Source organism: Globicephala melas, chromosome 11 (assembly GCF_963455315.2).
Source record: "Globicephala melas chromosome 11, mGloMel1.2, whole genome shotgun sequence".
In the NCBI taxonomy this organism is placed as follows: domain Eukaryota; kingdom Metazoa; phylum Chordata; class Mammalia; order Artiodactyla; family Delphinidae; genus Globicephala; species Globicephala melas.
In genome coordinates this window covers 250,942-263,604 of record NC_083324.2, presented here as the reverse complement: position 1 = coordinate 263,604, position 12,663 = coordinate 250,942, and the positions used below count along the sequence as shown (strand labels likewise).

At 61.2% G+C, this 12,663-nt stretch overlaps 1 protein-coding gene across 8 annotated transcripts in view; it reads right to left on the bottom strand.

The window, feature by feature from the left end:
* SLC41A3 (solute carrier family 41 member 3) overlaps positions 1-12,663 on the bottom strand; it is an 80,507-nt gene that overhangs the window by 55,127 nt on the left and 12,717 nt on the right. The window lies entirely within an intron of this gene.

Below are 12,663 nucleotides of genomic sequence, written 5' to 3'. Positions count from 1 at the left end.
GGGTGCTGCGTCCTGTCCAGCAGAGGCCCCTCCCACCTGGGAAGCCCCCTCCCAGGGGCTGGCGCTCTCACCCTCCTCCCACGAACACACAAGACCGAGTACCCACCCCCCAAGTAAACCCCCTTCTCTCCGCCCCCTTCTTCCCCGGCACCACTGAACTTGGCCGCCGCACCTGAGACCCATGTGTGCGGGGTGACTCCCCGTGGGAACCCCTCCCCCGCTACGTGATGGGCACACCCATGTCTCCACATGGCTGACGGGGCCTCGTCCTGTCCTGTGCTGACCTCTGATTGTCCCATCTTGGCCTCCGCTGAGGGCTCCTCATCTCCCTCCCGATCTTTTACATTTTTCAAACGTAAGGGACTGGAGGCATCCCTGGTGGCGCAGTGGTTAAGAATCCGCCTGCTAATGCAGCGGACATGGGTTTGAGCCCTGGTCTGGGAAGATCCCACATGCCGCGGAGCAGCTAAGCCTGTGCGCCACAACTACTGAGCCTGCGCTCTAGAGCCCACAAGCCACAACTACTGAGCCTGCGCTCTAGAGCCCACGAGCCACAACTACTGAGCCTGCGCTCTAGAGCCCACGAGCCACAACTACTGAGCCTGCGCTCTAGAGCCCACGAGCCACAACTACTGAGCCCGCACGCTCGGCAACAAGAGAAGCCACTGCAATGAGAAGCCTACGCACCACAACTTAGAGTAGCCCCTACTCGCTGCAACTAGAGAAACCCCGTGCACAGCAACAAGGACCCAACACAGCCAAAAAAAAACAAAAAACAACACTTCCCTGGACTCACCCCATCCACTCGGATCTGATTCCGCCAGCAGTACAGCAAGGTTGTGACCCCCTGCCCTCTAACCCTGACTCCCCCTCCTGCTTCGGTTCTCCCTTCTCTCCAAGTCCCCTCCCTTCCAAGGCCCAGGCCCCTCCCCACCCCACACAGGGGCGGCAGGAGGTAAGCCTGCGAGCGGTGGTCCTGTCCTCCTGCAAGGGGTCGCCTGGGCTGGGCCACAGGCACGGCCGAGGAGGGTTGGGAAGGGGCTTTAGACACATCAGGTCTGACGACCATGAGGGGCTACTCAGAGACAAAGCCAGCAAAGGTGGACGGTGCCAGGAGAACAGAAGGCCAGGGCCCCAGGGACAACAAGTCCGAAGGATGAACAGGGCTGGAGCTGCCTGACCTGCAGACCTCTTCAGGGAGACCCTGAATGGGTCAGGATTTTGGTCACCCACTCCCAGAGCACCCTGACGGCAGCTGGCTCCACAACCCAGCTCACGCCTGCCCCCGGCCGTGGACAGCCCTGGACACTCCACAGGTCCCCCGCCCAAGGCTCCACGCTGACCCTGCTGCATGGGCCCCGTGCGCTGGCTCTTGCACTTGTGTGTGGGGGTCTCTCAATCACGCCTACAGTCCCCAGCTCTCCCCTGCAGCCTTGAGCAGCACCTCCGGGTCATCTCAGACCCCAGCAGCCAGGGGGGACATGTCACTCCACCCCTTACGACCCTTCACTAATTCCAGTTCTGGGCACACAGGTCCTCATGTTCCGCAAACACAAAGGCAGTGCAGATCGGGGCATGAGGAGTGGGCGGGGCTGCGAGCCCTCCATCTGGCAGGTTAACGCACCCCTTTATCCCAGATGGCTCACCAAACTGCGTGCTCACTGGCTGTGCGATTTTCTCCACGCCTGTGCTGGACGCCAGTGAAGCAAAACGTGATGTTTGTTTTAGAACAAAGAACGAGGACAAAGCGAACAACGCTTCACCCTTGGCGGCCGCCCCCCGCCCACACGCTCGCCCCCTCCGTGGTCTGCGCACAAGGGCCCCCTCGCTGGGACGTTCACTGTTGCTCACGCACCCAGGAAACGCCACCTCTGAGGCCCAGCGAAGCGTCTGCACAGTCTCCGACCTGCCCCTCCTCCCTTGCTGCCTCCGCCCCCTGCCCGTTGTCTGCAGGGGGCCCAACGGCCACCAGACACGCCAGCCAGGAAGATCAGCTTCCGCTCAGGATTCGACCAAATTCGCTCAACAAAGGAGGAACTGGGTGACAAGTGGCTCTGTCCACCTGCCTGGCGCTTGGCTCTCGGCTGCTTCGAGCAGCCAGCCTGTCTGGTTCAGTCCTGATCTGGGAAGAGTAATCACATGTGCTTTCACGGTCCCTGGTGCCCACGTGTGCATGTAAACCCCAAAAAGGTCTGGAATGACACCACGACTCGATAGTAAGGGAGCTACGGCGACTGAGGCCGTGGTCAAAGAGGGCTTAACCTCGCTGCGATGCTTGTTCCATAAAAAGAAATACTTACACTTACTTGTGTAACTGAAGAAAAAGTTTTTGAAGACACGAAACTGATACTCTGGCCACTTACTGGGCCTCAATCCCCAGGCCCAGAATCAGAGACTCCCGGTCCCCAAGAGTGTAGGTGAAACCTGCACCCAGCCAGGCACAGAGCCGCACCGGGGACCATCCACAAGGCGCGGCTGTCGGGCCAGGTGGTCTACCTCACTGCGGGCTCGGAAGCCCCGAGGCCCGGTGTGAATGGCTCTGGTCAGGTACCAGCCTGGGTACCACTGGAGCCAGGAGCCCCCTGCGATGTGGGCTTCCCTCTGGGAGCCTCAAGGCTGCTTCCTGCACTGCCGGGAGGGGTGAGCAGGGAGGTGGTGAGCACCGGAAGCCAGTAAACAGAGGGCCCTTGACCCTCACGCACCCTGTCTGCAAAGTGGGGATGAGGAAAGGGCTGTGACGTACAGAGCTGTCCCATCCTCCCAGTCGCTGGCCTTCCCGAAGCTGATGGCTCAAGGCCAAACCTGCAGACAGCCTGCCCCACATCTGCTCTGGGCCCACCTCCCAGACGGAACCCGCACGCGGTCAGGAAGGGCGCTGCACTCACCAGCTGGACACCCTCCAGACCCGGCCCCGGGGCACCTCCGCTGATGGTCAGGCATGACCCCCTCTCCCCCAGGGCCCCACCAAACCTCCTGGACTCTGTCGAACTCTCGGCCGCCTGTTCTCGGCCCCGAGGCCCCATAGAAAGGGTCATGGGCGGGCAGGTCGGGGACACAAGGCCATGCTCCACGCAAGGTGCTGGGGAAGGTCAAGGATGGAGATTCAGGGTGGACTCTCCCAGTGTCCGCAAGGCCCAGGGAGGGTGACAGACCCTGGGGCAACTCCAGGGGAAGCAGCAGACAGGAATCCGGGTCTCAAGCTGGCAGCAGGTGAAGAAGTACCCTGTCCACTGGGCAGGGCGGCCAGACGCCGCCCCAAGAACCTCGTTCAGAGCCGGGTACCCGGGTAGGTGTCAGCCGCCCCCTCCAGCTCACAGGCAGGGGCACGGCGGGATGTGAGAGGTGACCGCCCCTCCCCCCGCACGCTCACATACAGGCCCCAGCGGATCGAGAACACACTAACTCCGTAAGTGACCCAAACACGGCTCCCAGAGCTGACCCAGGGCATAAACAGACCCCCTGGGTCTCCCAGCAAACACCTCTCCTGATAGAGGCCCCCGCATCTGCATCCCCTTGTGCGCCTGGACCCCCGCCGTGCTCAGGACCCCGTCCTCCCGCTGAGACCCCCCTCCAGAAATTCTCGGGCTGGAGAAGCGGTGCCCGGCACCCCCGCTCGGGCCAGCACACCAACCTCACAACGTTGCCCGGCTTGCAGGTGGAGAGGCTGAGGCAGGATGCCTGAGCCCCTCGGGTGGGGAGACACCGTAGGAGCAGGACTCAAGGCCCCCCAGGCCCTGCCTAATGGGTCTGCGTTTGCTGGAAGGAGAACAGTTAGAGCTCCTAGGCTGAGGAGTCTCATGCAGGCTGACGGTGGAGGGTCGTCAGAAGCCTCTGTGACTCTCAGACACTGAGGTTCCAGGAGGACACTCCTGCCACCCCCCGAGCCCCGTCCCCTGCCCGACCCAGGGGCCTGTCCTGTGTGTGATGCCTGGTCCCCCACCCCGGGGCCCATGCTGCCCCCCGCCTCGCCATACGCACTTGGACGGTGTTCATCAGCAGGCCAGCCATCACCATGCCGAGGCCAGACAGCAGAACGGGCACCACAACCTGGCCCACGATGGTGAAGGTGGTCTCGGGGAGGACGCCGCGGGGGCAGCGGGTGAACTCACAGCGGAAGCCTCGCAGCTTCGTGCCCTGAAAGCAGAGCTCCAGGTCCAGCTGGGTGACCACCATGGTCAGGCTGGTGACGCATTCCCTGGATGTCCAAGCCTGGGCGCCCCCAACACCGGCCTCCGCCCACACCAGGATGCGTTTCCTAAGGAGTCCACCCGGGCAGAGCTGCCAGGTGCCCCGTGCTGTGGACAGTCTCCACTGCCCCTCGGCCGAGGGCCAGAGCCAACGGTGAGGAACAAAGGCCGGGTGACTCAGCCTCGCTCAGGGCTCCGCCACTCCTGCTGTCCACTCCCCGAAGATCAGGTTCTCCTACGAGAGTGGCTGCCGTGTCCGGTGGGACCTCCCTCGGCTGGCCTCCCACGAGGAGGCTCCCTGTCCCCTGGAGCGACCTTGACAGCGTCCAGCTGTCCGGCCCACGCTGACTCGGGCTGGACCAGAGAGCCGGAGCCACGTGAGGCCCGGCCTTCGTGAGGCCGCACGGGGCCTGGGGACATCTCAGCCTGAAGCACCTGCTCCTCGGGCCAGGTCTGAGCCCCTGAGGACTGTCACCCCTCAAGGTCGAGAGGCCTGCAGGCCCCCAAGAAAGAAGCAGTGCCCTGCGGCCACTTGACCTAGGTGTTGAGGGGCTCACGGCCACAGGAAGAGGCTGTGTTCACAGAAGGAATAGAGCCCTGCTGTCTCTCAAAGGACAGAGACTTGTAAGGTGCTTCTTAGGGGCCCAGGCTCGTGCCGACAGAGGTTAGACCAGCCTTGAGCTGCCGTCCCGACCCCGAGGAGAAGGGGGTCTCTACGTGAAATGAATGAGTGTGTCCACTGTGCATCCCACAGGTGCCGGGGACAGTGTCCAGGCCTGAGGGCGAGCTGAGCAGGGTCAAGGCCAGAGCCAGCAGGAGCCCAAAGCTGCGGGCTGGATGCTCACTCACGCCTCCTGTGCACCTCGGCCGGTTCCCCTCCTTCGGAAAGTCCACCCCACGCTCAAGCCCAGCCCTCAGCCTGGAGTCCAGCCCTCACCACCCTAGATCCCACTGAGCTGGCCAAGCCCGATTCCCTCCTCGCCAACTCCAGCCAGACCCTGACGGCCGTTTCCCTCGCGCCCTCAATGTTTCACTGCATCCTTCCTTGTCCCCTTCACTTTCTCATGAAGCCCCTCCCAGGAGCCAGACAGAAGGAGCCCCACTTCCCAGCGAGGGCTGGGGTCTGTCGGCCCCTTGTGTGTGAGCGCAGGAGACGCTGCCCCTGTCCAGTTCTGGGCCCCGATCCTGGGGTCCTGACGGCTTCCACTGGCCACCTCTGGAGATGCTGGCGCTCGGGACCCCGCCACCCCGCAGAGGAGAAGCTCGGGTGTGTTCTGGCTGCGGCCCCGTGGGCAGCCAGCAGCAGCCGTCCTGTCACAGGAGGGGATGGTCCTGGACTGTGTGTCCCACCAGCTGCTCGCTGAGTGGCGTCCAAACGAAAGATCTGAGATCAAACTGACAGCCGGCTTCCCACCAGCCAGAGTCAGGCGCGGTTTGCTGCACAGCAGGAGCAAAGGGGACCTTCTCAGATAATGCAGCAACTCCTAAGCTCCCTGCGCAGCCCAGACTCTCCCTGAGCTTTCAGGCCACAGCTGACCACCCGTGCCCTTTCACGTGCGCACACGTCACATTCCGTCCATCACCAGACTCTCAAGGCACCCCCGAGCCATGCACCAGGAAGCAAAGGTCCCGGTTTTGCAAATGAGAAGCTGACGGCCCCGCGAGGGTTTGCCCATGACCACCCCCGAGTCAGGCTCACAGGCGGGGCCAGGACCTCGATCCCCGACTCCAGTGCCCACTGCCCCCGCTGCTGCCCGCCTCTGAGATGAGGGTCCGTTTGTTCACACAGGAGTCTGAACCAGCAGGAGGCTAAGAGAAACAGCACATTTCTAAGGAAAGTGTGGCAGAAGTTGATGCGTCTAAGGCTGCTAGCTCGTTTAAGACAGACCCCTCTCAGCGGGCCCACTCTGGACACTGGCTGCCCCAGTCCCCAGGCCCACATCTGGACAGGCCCCCCAACTAGCAATTTCCTTCTTCTCCTGGCTTCAGCACCTCCTGTGATCTCTTTATAGTTTTAAATGCGATCGAATGTCATAATACAACATAAAATCATACACAGTGGGTCCCTGAACCACTCTCATCAGGACAGAAGATGTGGAAATAGACAACCACTTGCATGATTACATATGGGAAAGATCCCTAATTAAGCAGGTTATAAAGCATTACAAAAATGTTTCTCATTTTTTTTTTTTTTTTGTGGTACGCGGGCGTCTCACTGTTGTGGCCTCTCCCATTGTGGAGCACAGGCTCCGGACGCGCAGGCTCAGAGGCCATGGCTCACGGGCCCAGCCGCTCCGCGGCACATGGGATCCTCCCGGACCGGGGCACGAACCCGTGTCCCCTGCATCGGCAGGAGGACTCTCAACCGCTGCGCCACCAGGGAAGCCCCTGTTTTTCATTTTTGTTTAAAAAATAATGAGAAATAAGTACACACACACACACACAAGCAGTGAACAGTTTAGTAGGTTATATACCAAAATGCTAAAAGTGGGTACTTTGGTGGTGGGATCCTAAGTGACCTTTATTTCATAACTTTCTATATATCTATTGTGATTATTTGCTTTTATAACCATCAAAAAATAAACTGTCACCAAAAACAAATAAAAGATGCCATCACGTGTGGAAGAGTACTTTCCCATATGCAAGCTGAGAACAGAATATGTCAACACAGCTCACTGGCTCACAGTCGAGATCGGGAATGTGACTTTCACAGGAGCTCAGCAGCACAGTGCAAAGTCTCCAAGGGCCTGAGCTGCATTCAGGGGCTGTGCTGGGCCTCGGGAGGAATCTGGGTCAGGTGCCAGAGGGCTCTGGGTGCCCTCCTCCCGCCGCCCCACCAAAAGGGTCTCAGCTCACGCTGCTCAGAACCACCAGGCGCTCCGGAAGCGCACCGAGAGCTGCGGCATCGGAACCTCCCCAACCCCTCAACTTGCGGGACAGTTAGGAAGGGCCGCAGAGGGCGGGCGCACGGCCGGGCCTCAGGTCCGGCTCGGGGTCCTGGGTGGGAACAGCTTGTTTCCCAGGAGCACACCTTCCCAACGGCCTCCCGCCCTCTCGCGGGTCACCTTGAGCCTGGGCTGGTTCTGAGTGAAACGGTCACTCTTAAAGGCCTGAATCCCCCCATCCTGTTGAGGTCCCAGAGACCAAGGCAGTTACGTTCTCAGCAACAGGAAAGGTCGTCTTCATTTTTGCTTCCAACTCGGCTGGCAGAACGCACCTGCCGGTGACCATGTGGGACCGAGTGCCCCTGCCCCGGCCGGCCAGCCCCCTCGCCACACAGGCCTCAGCCCAGAGCCCCCTCCCCAGGGACGCCTTCCCGGCATCCCCCTCAAGGCTGCTCCAGCCGTCACCCAGCTCTGCCCCTTCGTTTCCCCGTAGCCCTTGCCGCTGCCTAACCCCGACTCATGCCCCTGTCGCTCCGTGCTCGGCTGTGACGGCCAAGAGCAGGCCCGGCACCCCGTCCACCGCGGCGTCCGGCACAGCGCTGTGTGTGCTGTGTGGACAAACAAACAAGCAGCACTGTAGAAGCAGACAGAAAGAGACCCATCAGCCTTCCACGAGTTGAGCCGTGTAGGGCCCACATTATTCCTATGATGTGCTGCCTGGACACCTGGTAAAGCCAGCAGGGCCTGGGGCAGCCCCACTGCCGCCGCCCCGACCCCCGAGGAGCCCGCGGAACGCAAACAAGTCAGTCACAGCCCCACGGGAACCGGTACGTGTTCCTACAACGCCCGCCAGCACAGCCTCTGGCAGCTGGCGCTCCTGAGCGCAGCCCTGAGGGCCCCACGTGGGAGGCACATCCTCCCCCGGGCCTGGTGTGTGGGGCTGATGAACTCTGACCTCACCTGTCCAGATGCAGGTCCCTCAAGAGAAGGCCGTCACTGCAGCTGGCGTCACAAACAGGACGGCCCGCCCCTGACCGCGCACGCCCGGCAGCCTGACCAGCTGCTTTCCGCTGACTGAACAGCTCCCGACACGGTGAAGGCCGCCAGGGACGGAGCCCCGCCGGCTGGCTTGTGTGCGAGCCGCCCCGGGGTCACCACCTCCCCGAGGCCGGAACGACTGTGAACGGACCGAATCAGGCACCCCTGCTGCCAGCCTGACTTACAAATTGGCTGACGTACGGGGACCCCGTGGCACCCCCCTCCCCGGTTAAAACTGTTAATGCAGCCCAACGCAGGCCACCACGTTGAAACTGGCCCTCGGGGTTGAACCTGGTCTCGCGAGGCCTACTGAGTGAAGGGGGTACCTGCTGCTCTCCACTGGACCGCCCAGCTCCGTTCTTAAACCTGGCAGAGACAAACTGCCTCGCAGTGGTGACCGCAGCCGTAAAGCTGGGGTCCCGTGCTGTGGGCCCCACACCCAACATCTAGTCTTGTCGGGACACTGACCGCACCCAGGCAGCAGCCGGTGAACGCTGTGCCCTGCGGATCTGGCTAGCACGCTCCGCTCAGCACCCACTTCAGCTCCCTCGGCGTGTTGACCTTCGCTTCTCCCAGGCGGACCTGCAGCCGCAGGCTCTCTGCAGGTCGGGCCTTTGCTGCACCTTCCGCGGGGCTGGTGCTACACGATGGCCGCCCCTCTACAGACTCATGGGACACCTTCCCTGAGACACCCGAACACTCACAGAGGAGCCCCCCCAAAGAGGATGGGCTGCCACCGCCCTCGCAGAGCGAGCCTCCCCTTGCTCAGACCCCTAAGACCCTCTGCTCACCGGGAGCAGCTCATCCTGACGTGCGAACACAGCCCAGCACCTGTGCGGGCTTTGTGGATTCTGGAGGTGACCGTCTTCACGTGCAAAGTTCACTCCTGCCCATGTAGGCCACACTTGCCGAGCAGCCTGCCTTGAAGGGGCCCCTCCGACAAGAGGCTCCATTAGAGCCGGCAGGCACCCCCATCGGGCCCCAGAGACACCTCCACTGAACAGAACCCTCAAGAGCCTCCGGGGTCCCTGGACCACTGAGAGCTTTAAGCTGACGCCAGAAACTTCCCCCGGACTGCGCCGTCCACCAGCTGAGCCACGACGCAGGTACACACCCTGCTCTCCTGGGAAGGGGGCCCTCGCAGACCTGCTGGGACCCTCGCAGCCCGGCTGCCCGTGGGCCTTGGGAGGCACAGCGACCAAGGAGGGCAGCCTCAATACGGGGCGGGGAGCCAACCCTGGGCCTCTGGTACATTCCACCCACAGAGGGCGGCCTCCCTGTCCTGACTCAGATGCCACAGACCACAGGGGGTGACCCCCAAACCTGGGCTCCTGGGAGCCCCCGAGATCAACTGGGTGGGCCCAGTGGGGTCTGTGCACTTCGTGGGTGTCACGGTGGTGCTCGGTGGAGGTCACCACCCTCCCGTCCTGACCGGATGTCCCTGGTGCAGGACCCGAGCCACCCAGCGGTCAGCACAGGTGCCTCACCTCCAGGCAGCGCCTCAGCACCGGCCGCCCGGCTCTGTGCCTTTTAGACGCCTGGGCCACGGCCTAAGGGCCGTCTCGTTTAGGGAGGGAACTCTGGGAACCCCGCCTTCCGGACACTCCAAACACACAGGGCGACAGATGTGTCTGCCTGCACTAAGGCCACAGGCCTGCCGGGACCCTCGTCCTTCCACTTCTCAGGGGGACAGCCACCCCCCAATCCCCCTCGCCCGAGGCCGGCGCTGGGCCGAGCGGCCCTCCCGCAGCTCCGGTTCAGTTCCAAGGCAGCAAGAGGAGCCCCTGGCGTCAGCACTGCCGCAGGTACCCGCGAACATGGACTCGCCCCGGGGGGAGGCACACCCACACCGGCCCCTCAATCGCCTCTACTGGCCACCAAGGGGTCCCTGTAAGTTCTGCGTCCCGTCAAGAGCCCACTCCCTGGAGGTCCCGGTCAGCACCGGGTCTAGGCTGGTATCAGGGCGTCCAGGTTCAATGGGGTGCAAGGCCGTGCGTGGCTGTGGCATGGGGGGAGCAGAGGCCCCGAGTGGCCTCCACTCCATGCCTGAGGGTAAGCAGCCCTTCATATCCAGGGGGCAGCGGGCAGCAGGCTTGGGCGCCCACCCCAGCCGGCTCACCCTACGCCCAGCGCCGCCCTGAAGGCCCTCCCTGGCTGTGAGCGCACGTGAGTGCTCAACACGGCCAGTGCTGTGTGCTCAGCTGCCCCCCAACCCTGGGGCAGGAGGTGATGGACAGGCTGACCTCACCCATGTGTCACCCAGTCCAGCCTCAGCTTCTTCCCTCAGCTCTCACCCCTCGCCTCTGCCCTCTAGCCGCCCGCTTGCCCTCCCAGCCTCTCAAGCCACCCTGCGTCTTTGCTAAGGCGTAACCCCTGCAGGATCCACCCTCCCTCCCCTTACGCCCACCCACACTCGGGGCCCGGGGCTTCTGACCCCTCTGCAGACCAGCTCAGTGTCCGCGGACGGCCAGCCTGAACTCTCACTGCACGCAATGCAGAGCGCAGACGCACGACACAGTGGGGCTTCCTCCTGCCTGAGAGGCGCCCTCTGACCTGTGGCCTGTGTGGCCTGCAGGGGCCTGGGGGGCAGGGCAGCTGCATGAGGGGCAGCCGCTGTCGCTGAGGAGGACGCAGGCTCGGAGCCTCGAAAGACAGTGTGTTAATCTAACTACAGAAAAAAGTACACGCACAGCAAAAAACCACCAAAACCAACGTCAAAAGATAAATGGGAAGCATATTTACAATCCGTATCACAATGGAAAGGCCAATTTCCTTAAAATGTAAAGAGCCCCGAAGTATCAATACAAAAGCAAAAACCACTCCTCAGAAATACGGACAAAGGACATATCCAAAGATACTCAACCTCACTCACTCCTGATGAGAAATGCAAATCCCACTACGGTGAACACCGCTGGCGGTCCCAGTGACGGCCTCCGGGGATCCCGGCCTCTGAATCACGACCCCCAGGGTGAGCTGACCTCAGGGACTTGACGCGTCCAGCAGCCGGCAAAGATGCTGCTCCTGGGACCCACCTTGCTAGCAGATGGTCTCCTTCTCCGACCCCACACCTGGATGAAGCTGCCATGCTGGACATGCCCAAGGGGAAGGGATGAAGGCCTCAGCACGCTGACCCCTCGGCTGCAGCATCACGACACCTGAAGCGGAAACCCAGCTCTGCTGACTGCTGTCCCACAGCAGCCATGGGGCACAGAGGCTGCTTAAGCTCTGAGCCCCGGAACAGCTAACTCCCTGGAGCAGAGACCACAGCATACAGTGTATGATCCATTGCCAGGTGGTGAAAGATCACAGAGGCTGAAGATAACACCGTTAAGGGAGGTGGGAGCAGCCCCACATCTATCATGGTTACGGACGCCTATGCCCTTTGACAGCAGCTCTACCTGCAGCAATCCATCCCACTCCTTCACCCAGACGTGTAAAGAACGTGGCACTGTCAGCAGTGCTGCTCTAAGTTGTTAAGGGCTGACTTGTGTGCCCCTCCCCAATCCCCAGCATCTCAGAATGGGACTGTATTTGGAGACAGGAAGCTGGAAGTGGGGGGGGGGGTGGCCCATATCCAATAGGCCCTTAATAGTCAGAGGAGACTCAGACAGACAGAGGAACGACCACGTGAGGACACGGGGAGGAGACGGCCGTCTACACGCCAAGGAGAGAGGCCCTGCTGATGCCTGGATCTCAGACATCCAGCCTCCTGGACAGGAGAATAAATGTCTGTTGTTTAAAGCACCCCACCTGTGGTACTATGTTACAGGAGCCCGAGCAAACTAACATAGTTGTGAAACTTAAACATCAGAGGAAAAAAGGTGAATAAACTCTGGTGTGTCTGCCTGATGGGATACTGAACGACCATTTAAAAAAAAAGGAAGCTCTTGGTACTTCCCTGGTGGTCCAGAATCCACTTTCCATTGCAGGGGACGCAGGTTCCATCCCTGGTCAGGGAACTAAGAGCCCACATGCCGCAGAGCTTGTGAGCCTCAACTAGAGAGCCCACGCCCTCTGGAGCCCGCGTGCCACAACTAGAGAAAACCCACACGCCACAACTAGACAGAAGCCCGTGTGCTGCAACTAAGACCCAACACAGCCAAAAGTAAATAAAATAAAAAGAAAGAAATAAATCTTTAAAAAAGGAAGCTCTTAACATATTTACAAAGAATAGCCTCTGAGATACACTGTAAAGTGAAAAAAGCAAAACACACAACAGTTTGTATGTGCCATCACATGCGTAAAAGGGTGAGAGGAATGCAGAGGCAGACGAGAAGGTGCAGGTCCTGGCTGCCCTGGAGAAGCGAGAGCCTGGGGACAGGCAAGGAGCACGTCCTGTCCCTGTGCACATGCTGACCTTGCGGGCACGTGAATGCTTTACTTTTCCAGAAAAACAAATGTATTAAAAAAAAAGTGCAGCCTCTGGGCTCATGGAGTCTCATTCAACCGAGGAGGTAGAGGCAACGCCCCAGGAAGTGATGTTGGGGGCAGCGTCCCAGGAAAGGCTCCGAGGGACACAGGAGGGGGACGAGGAGGCCCAGGTGAGGCCGCGG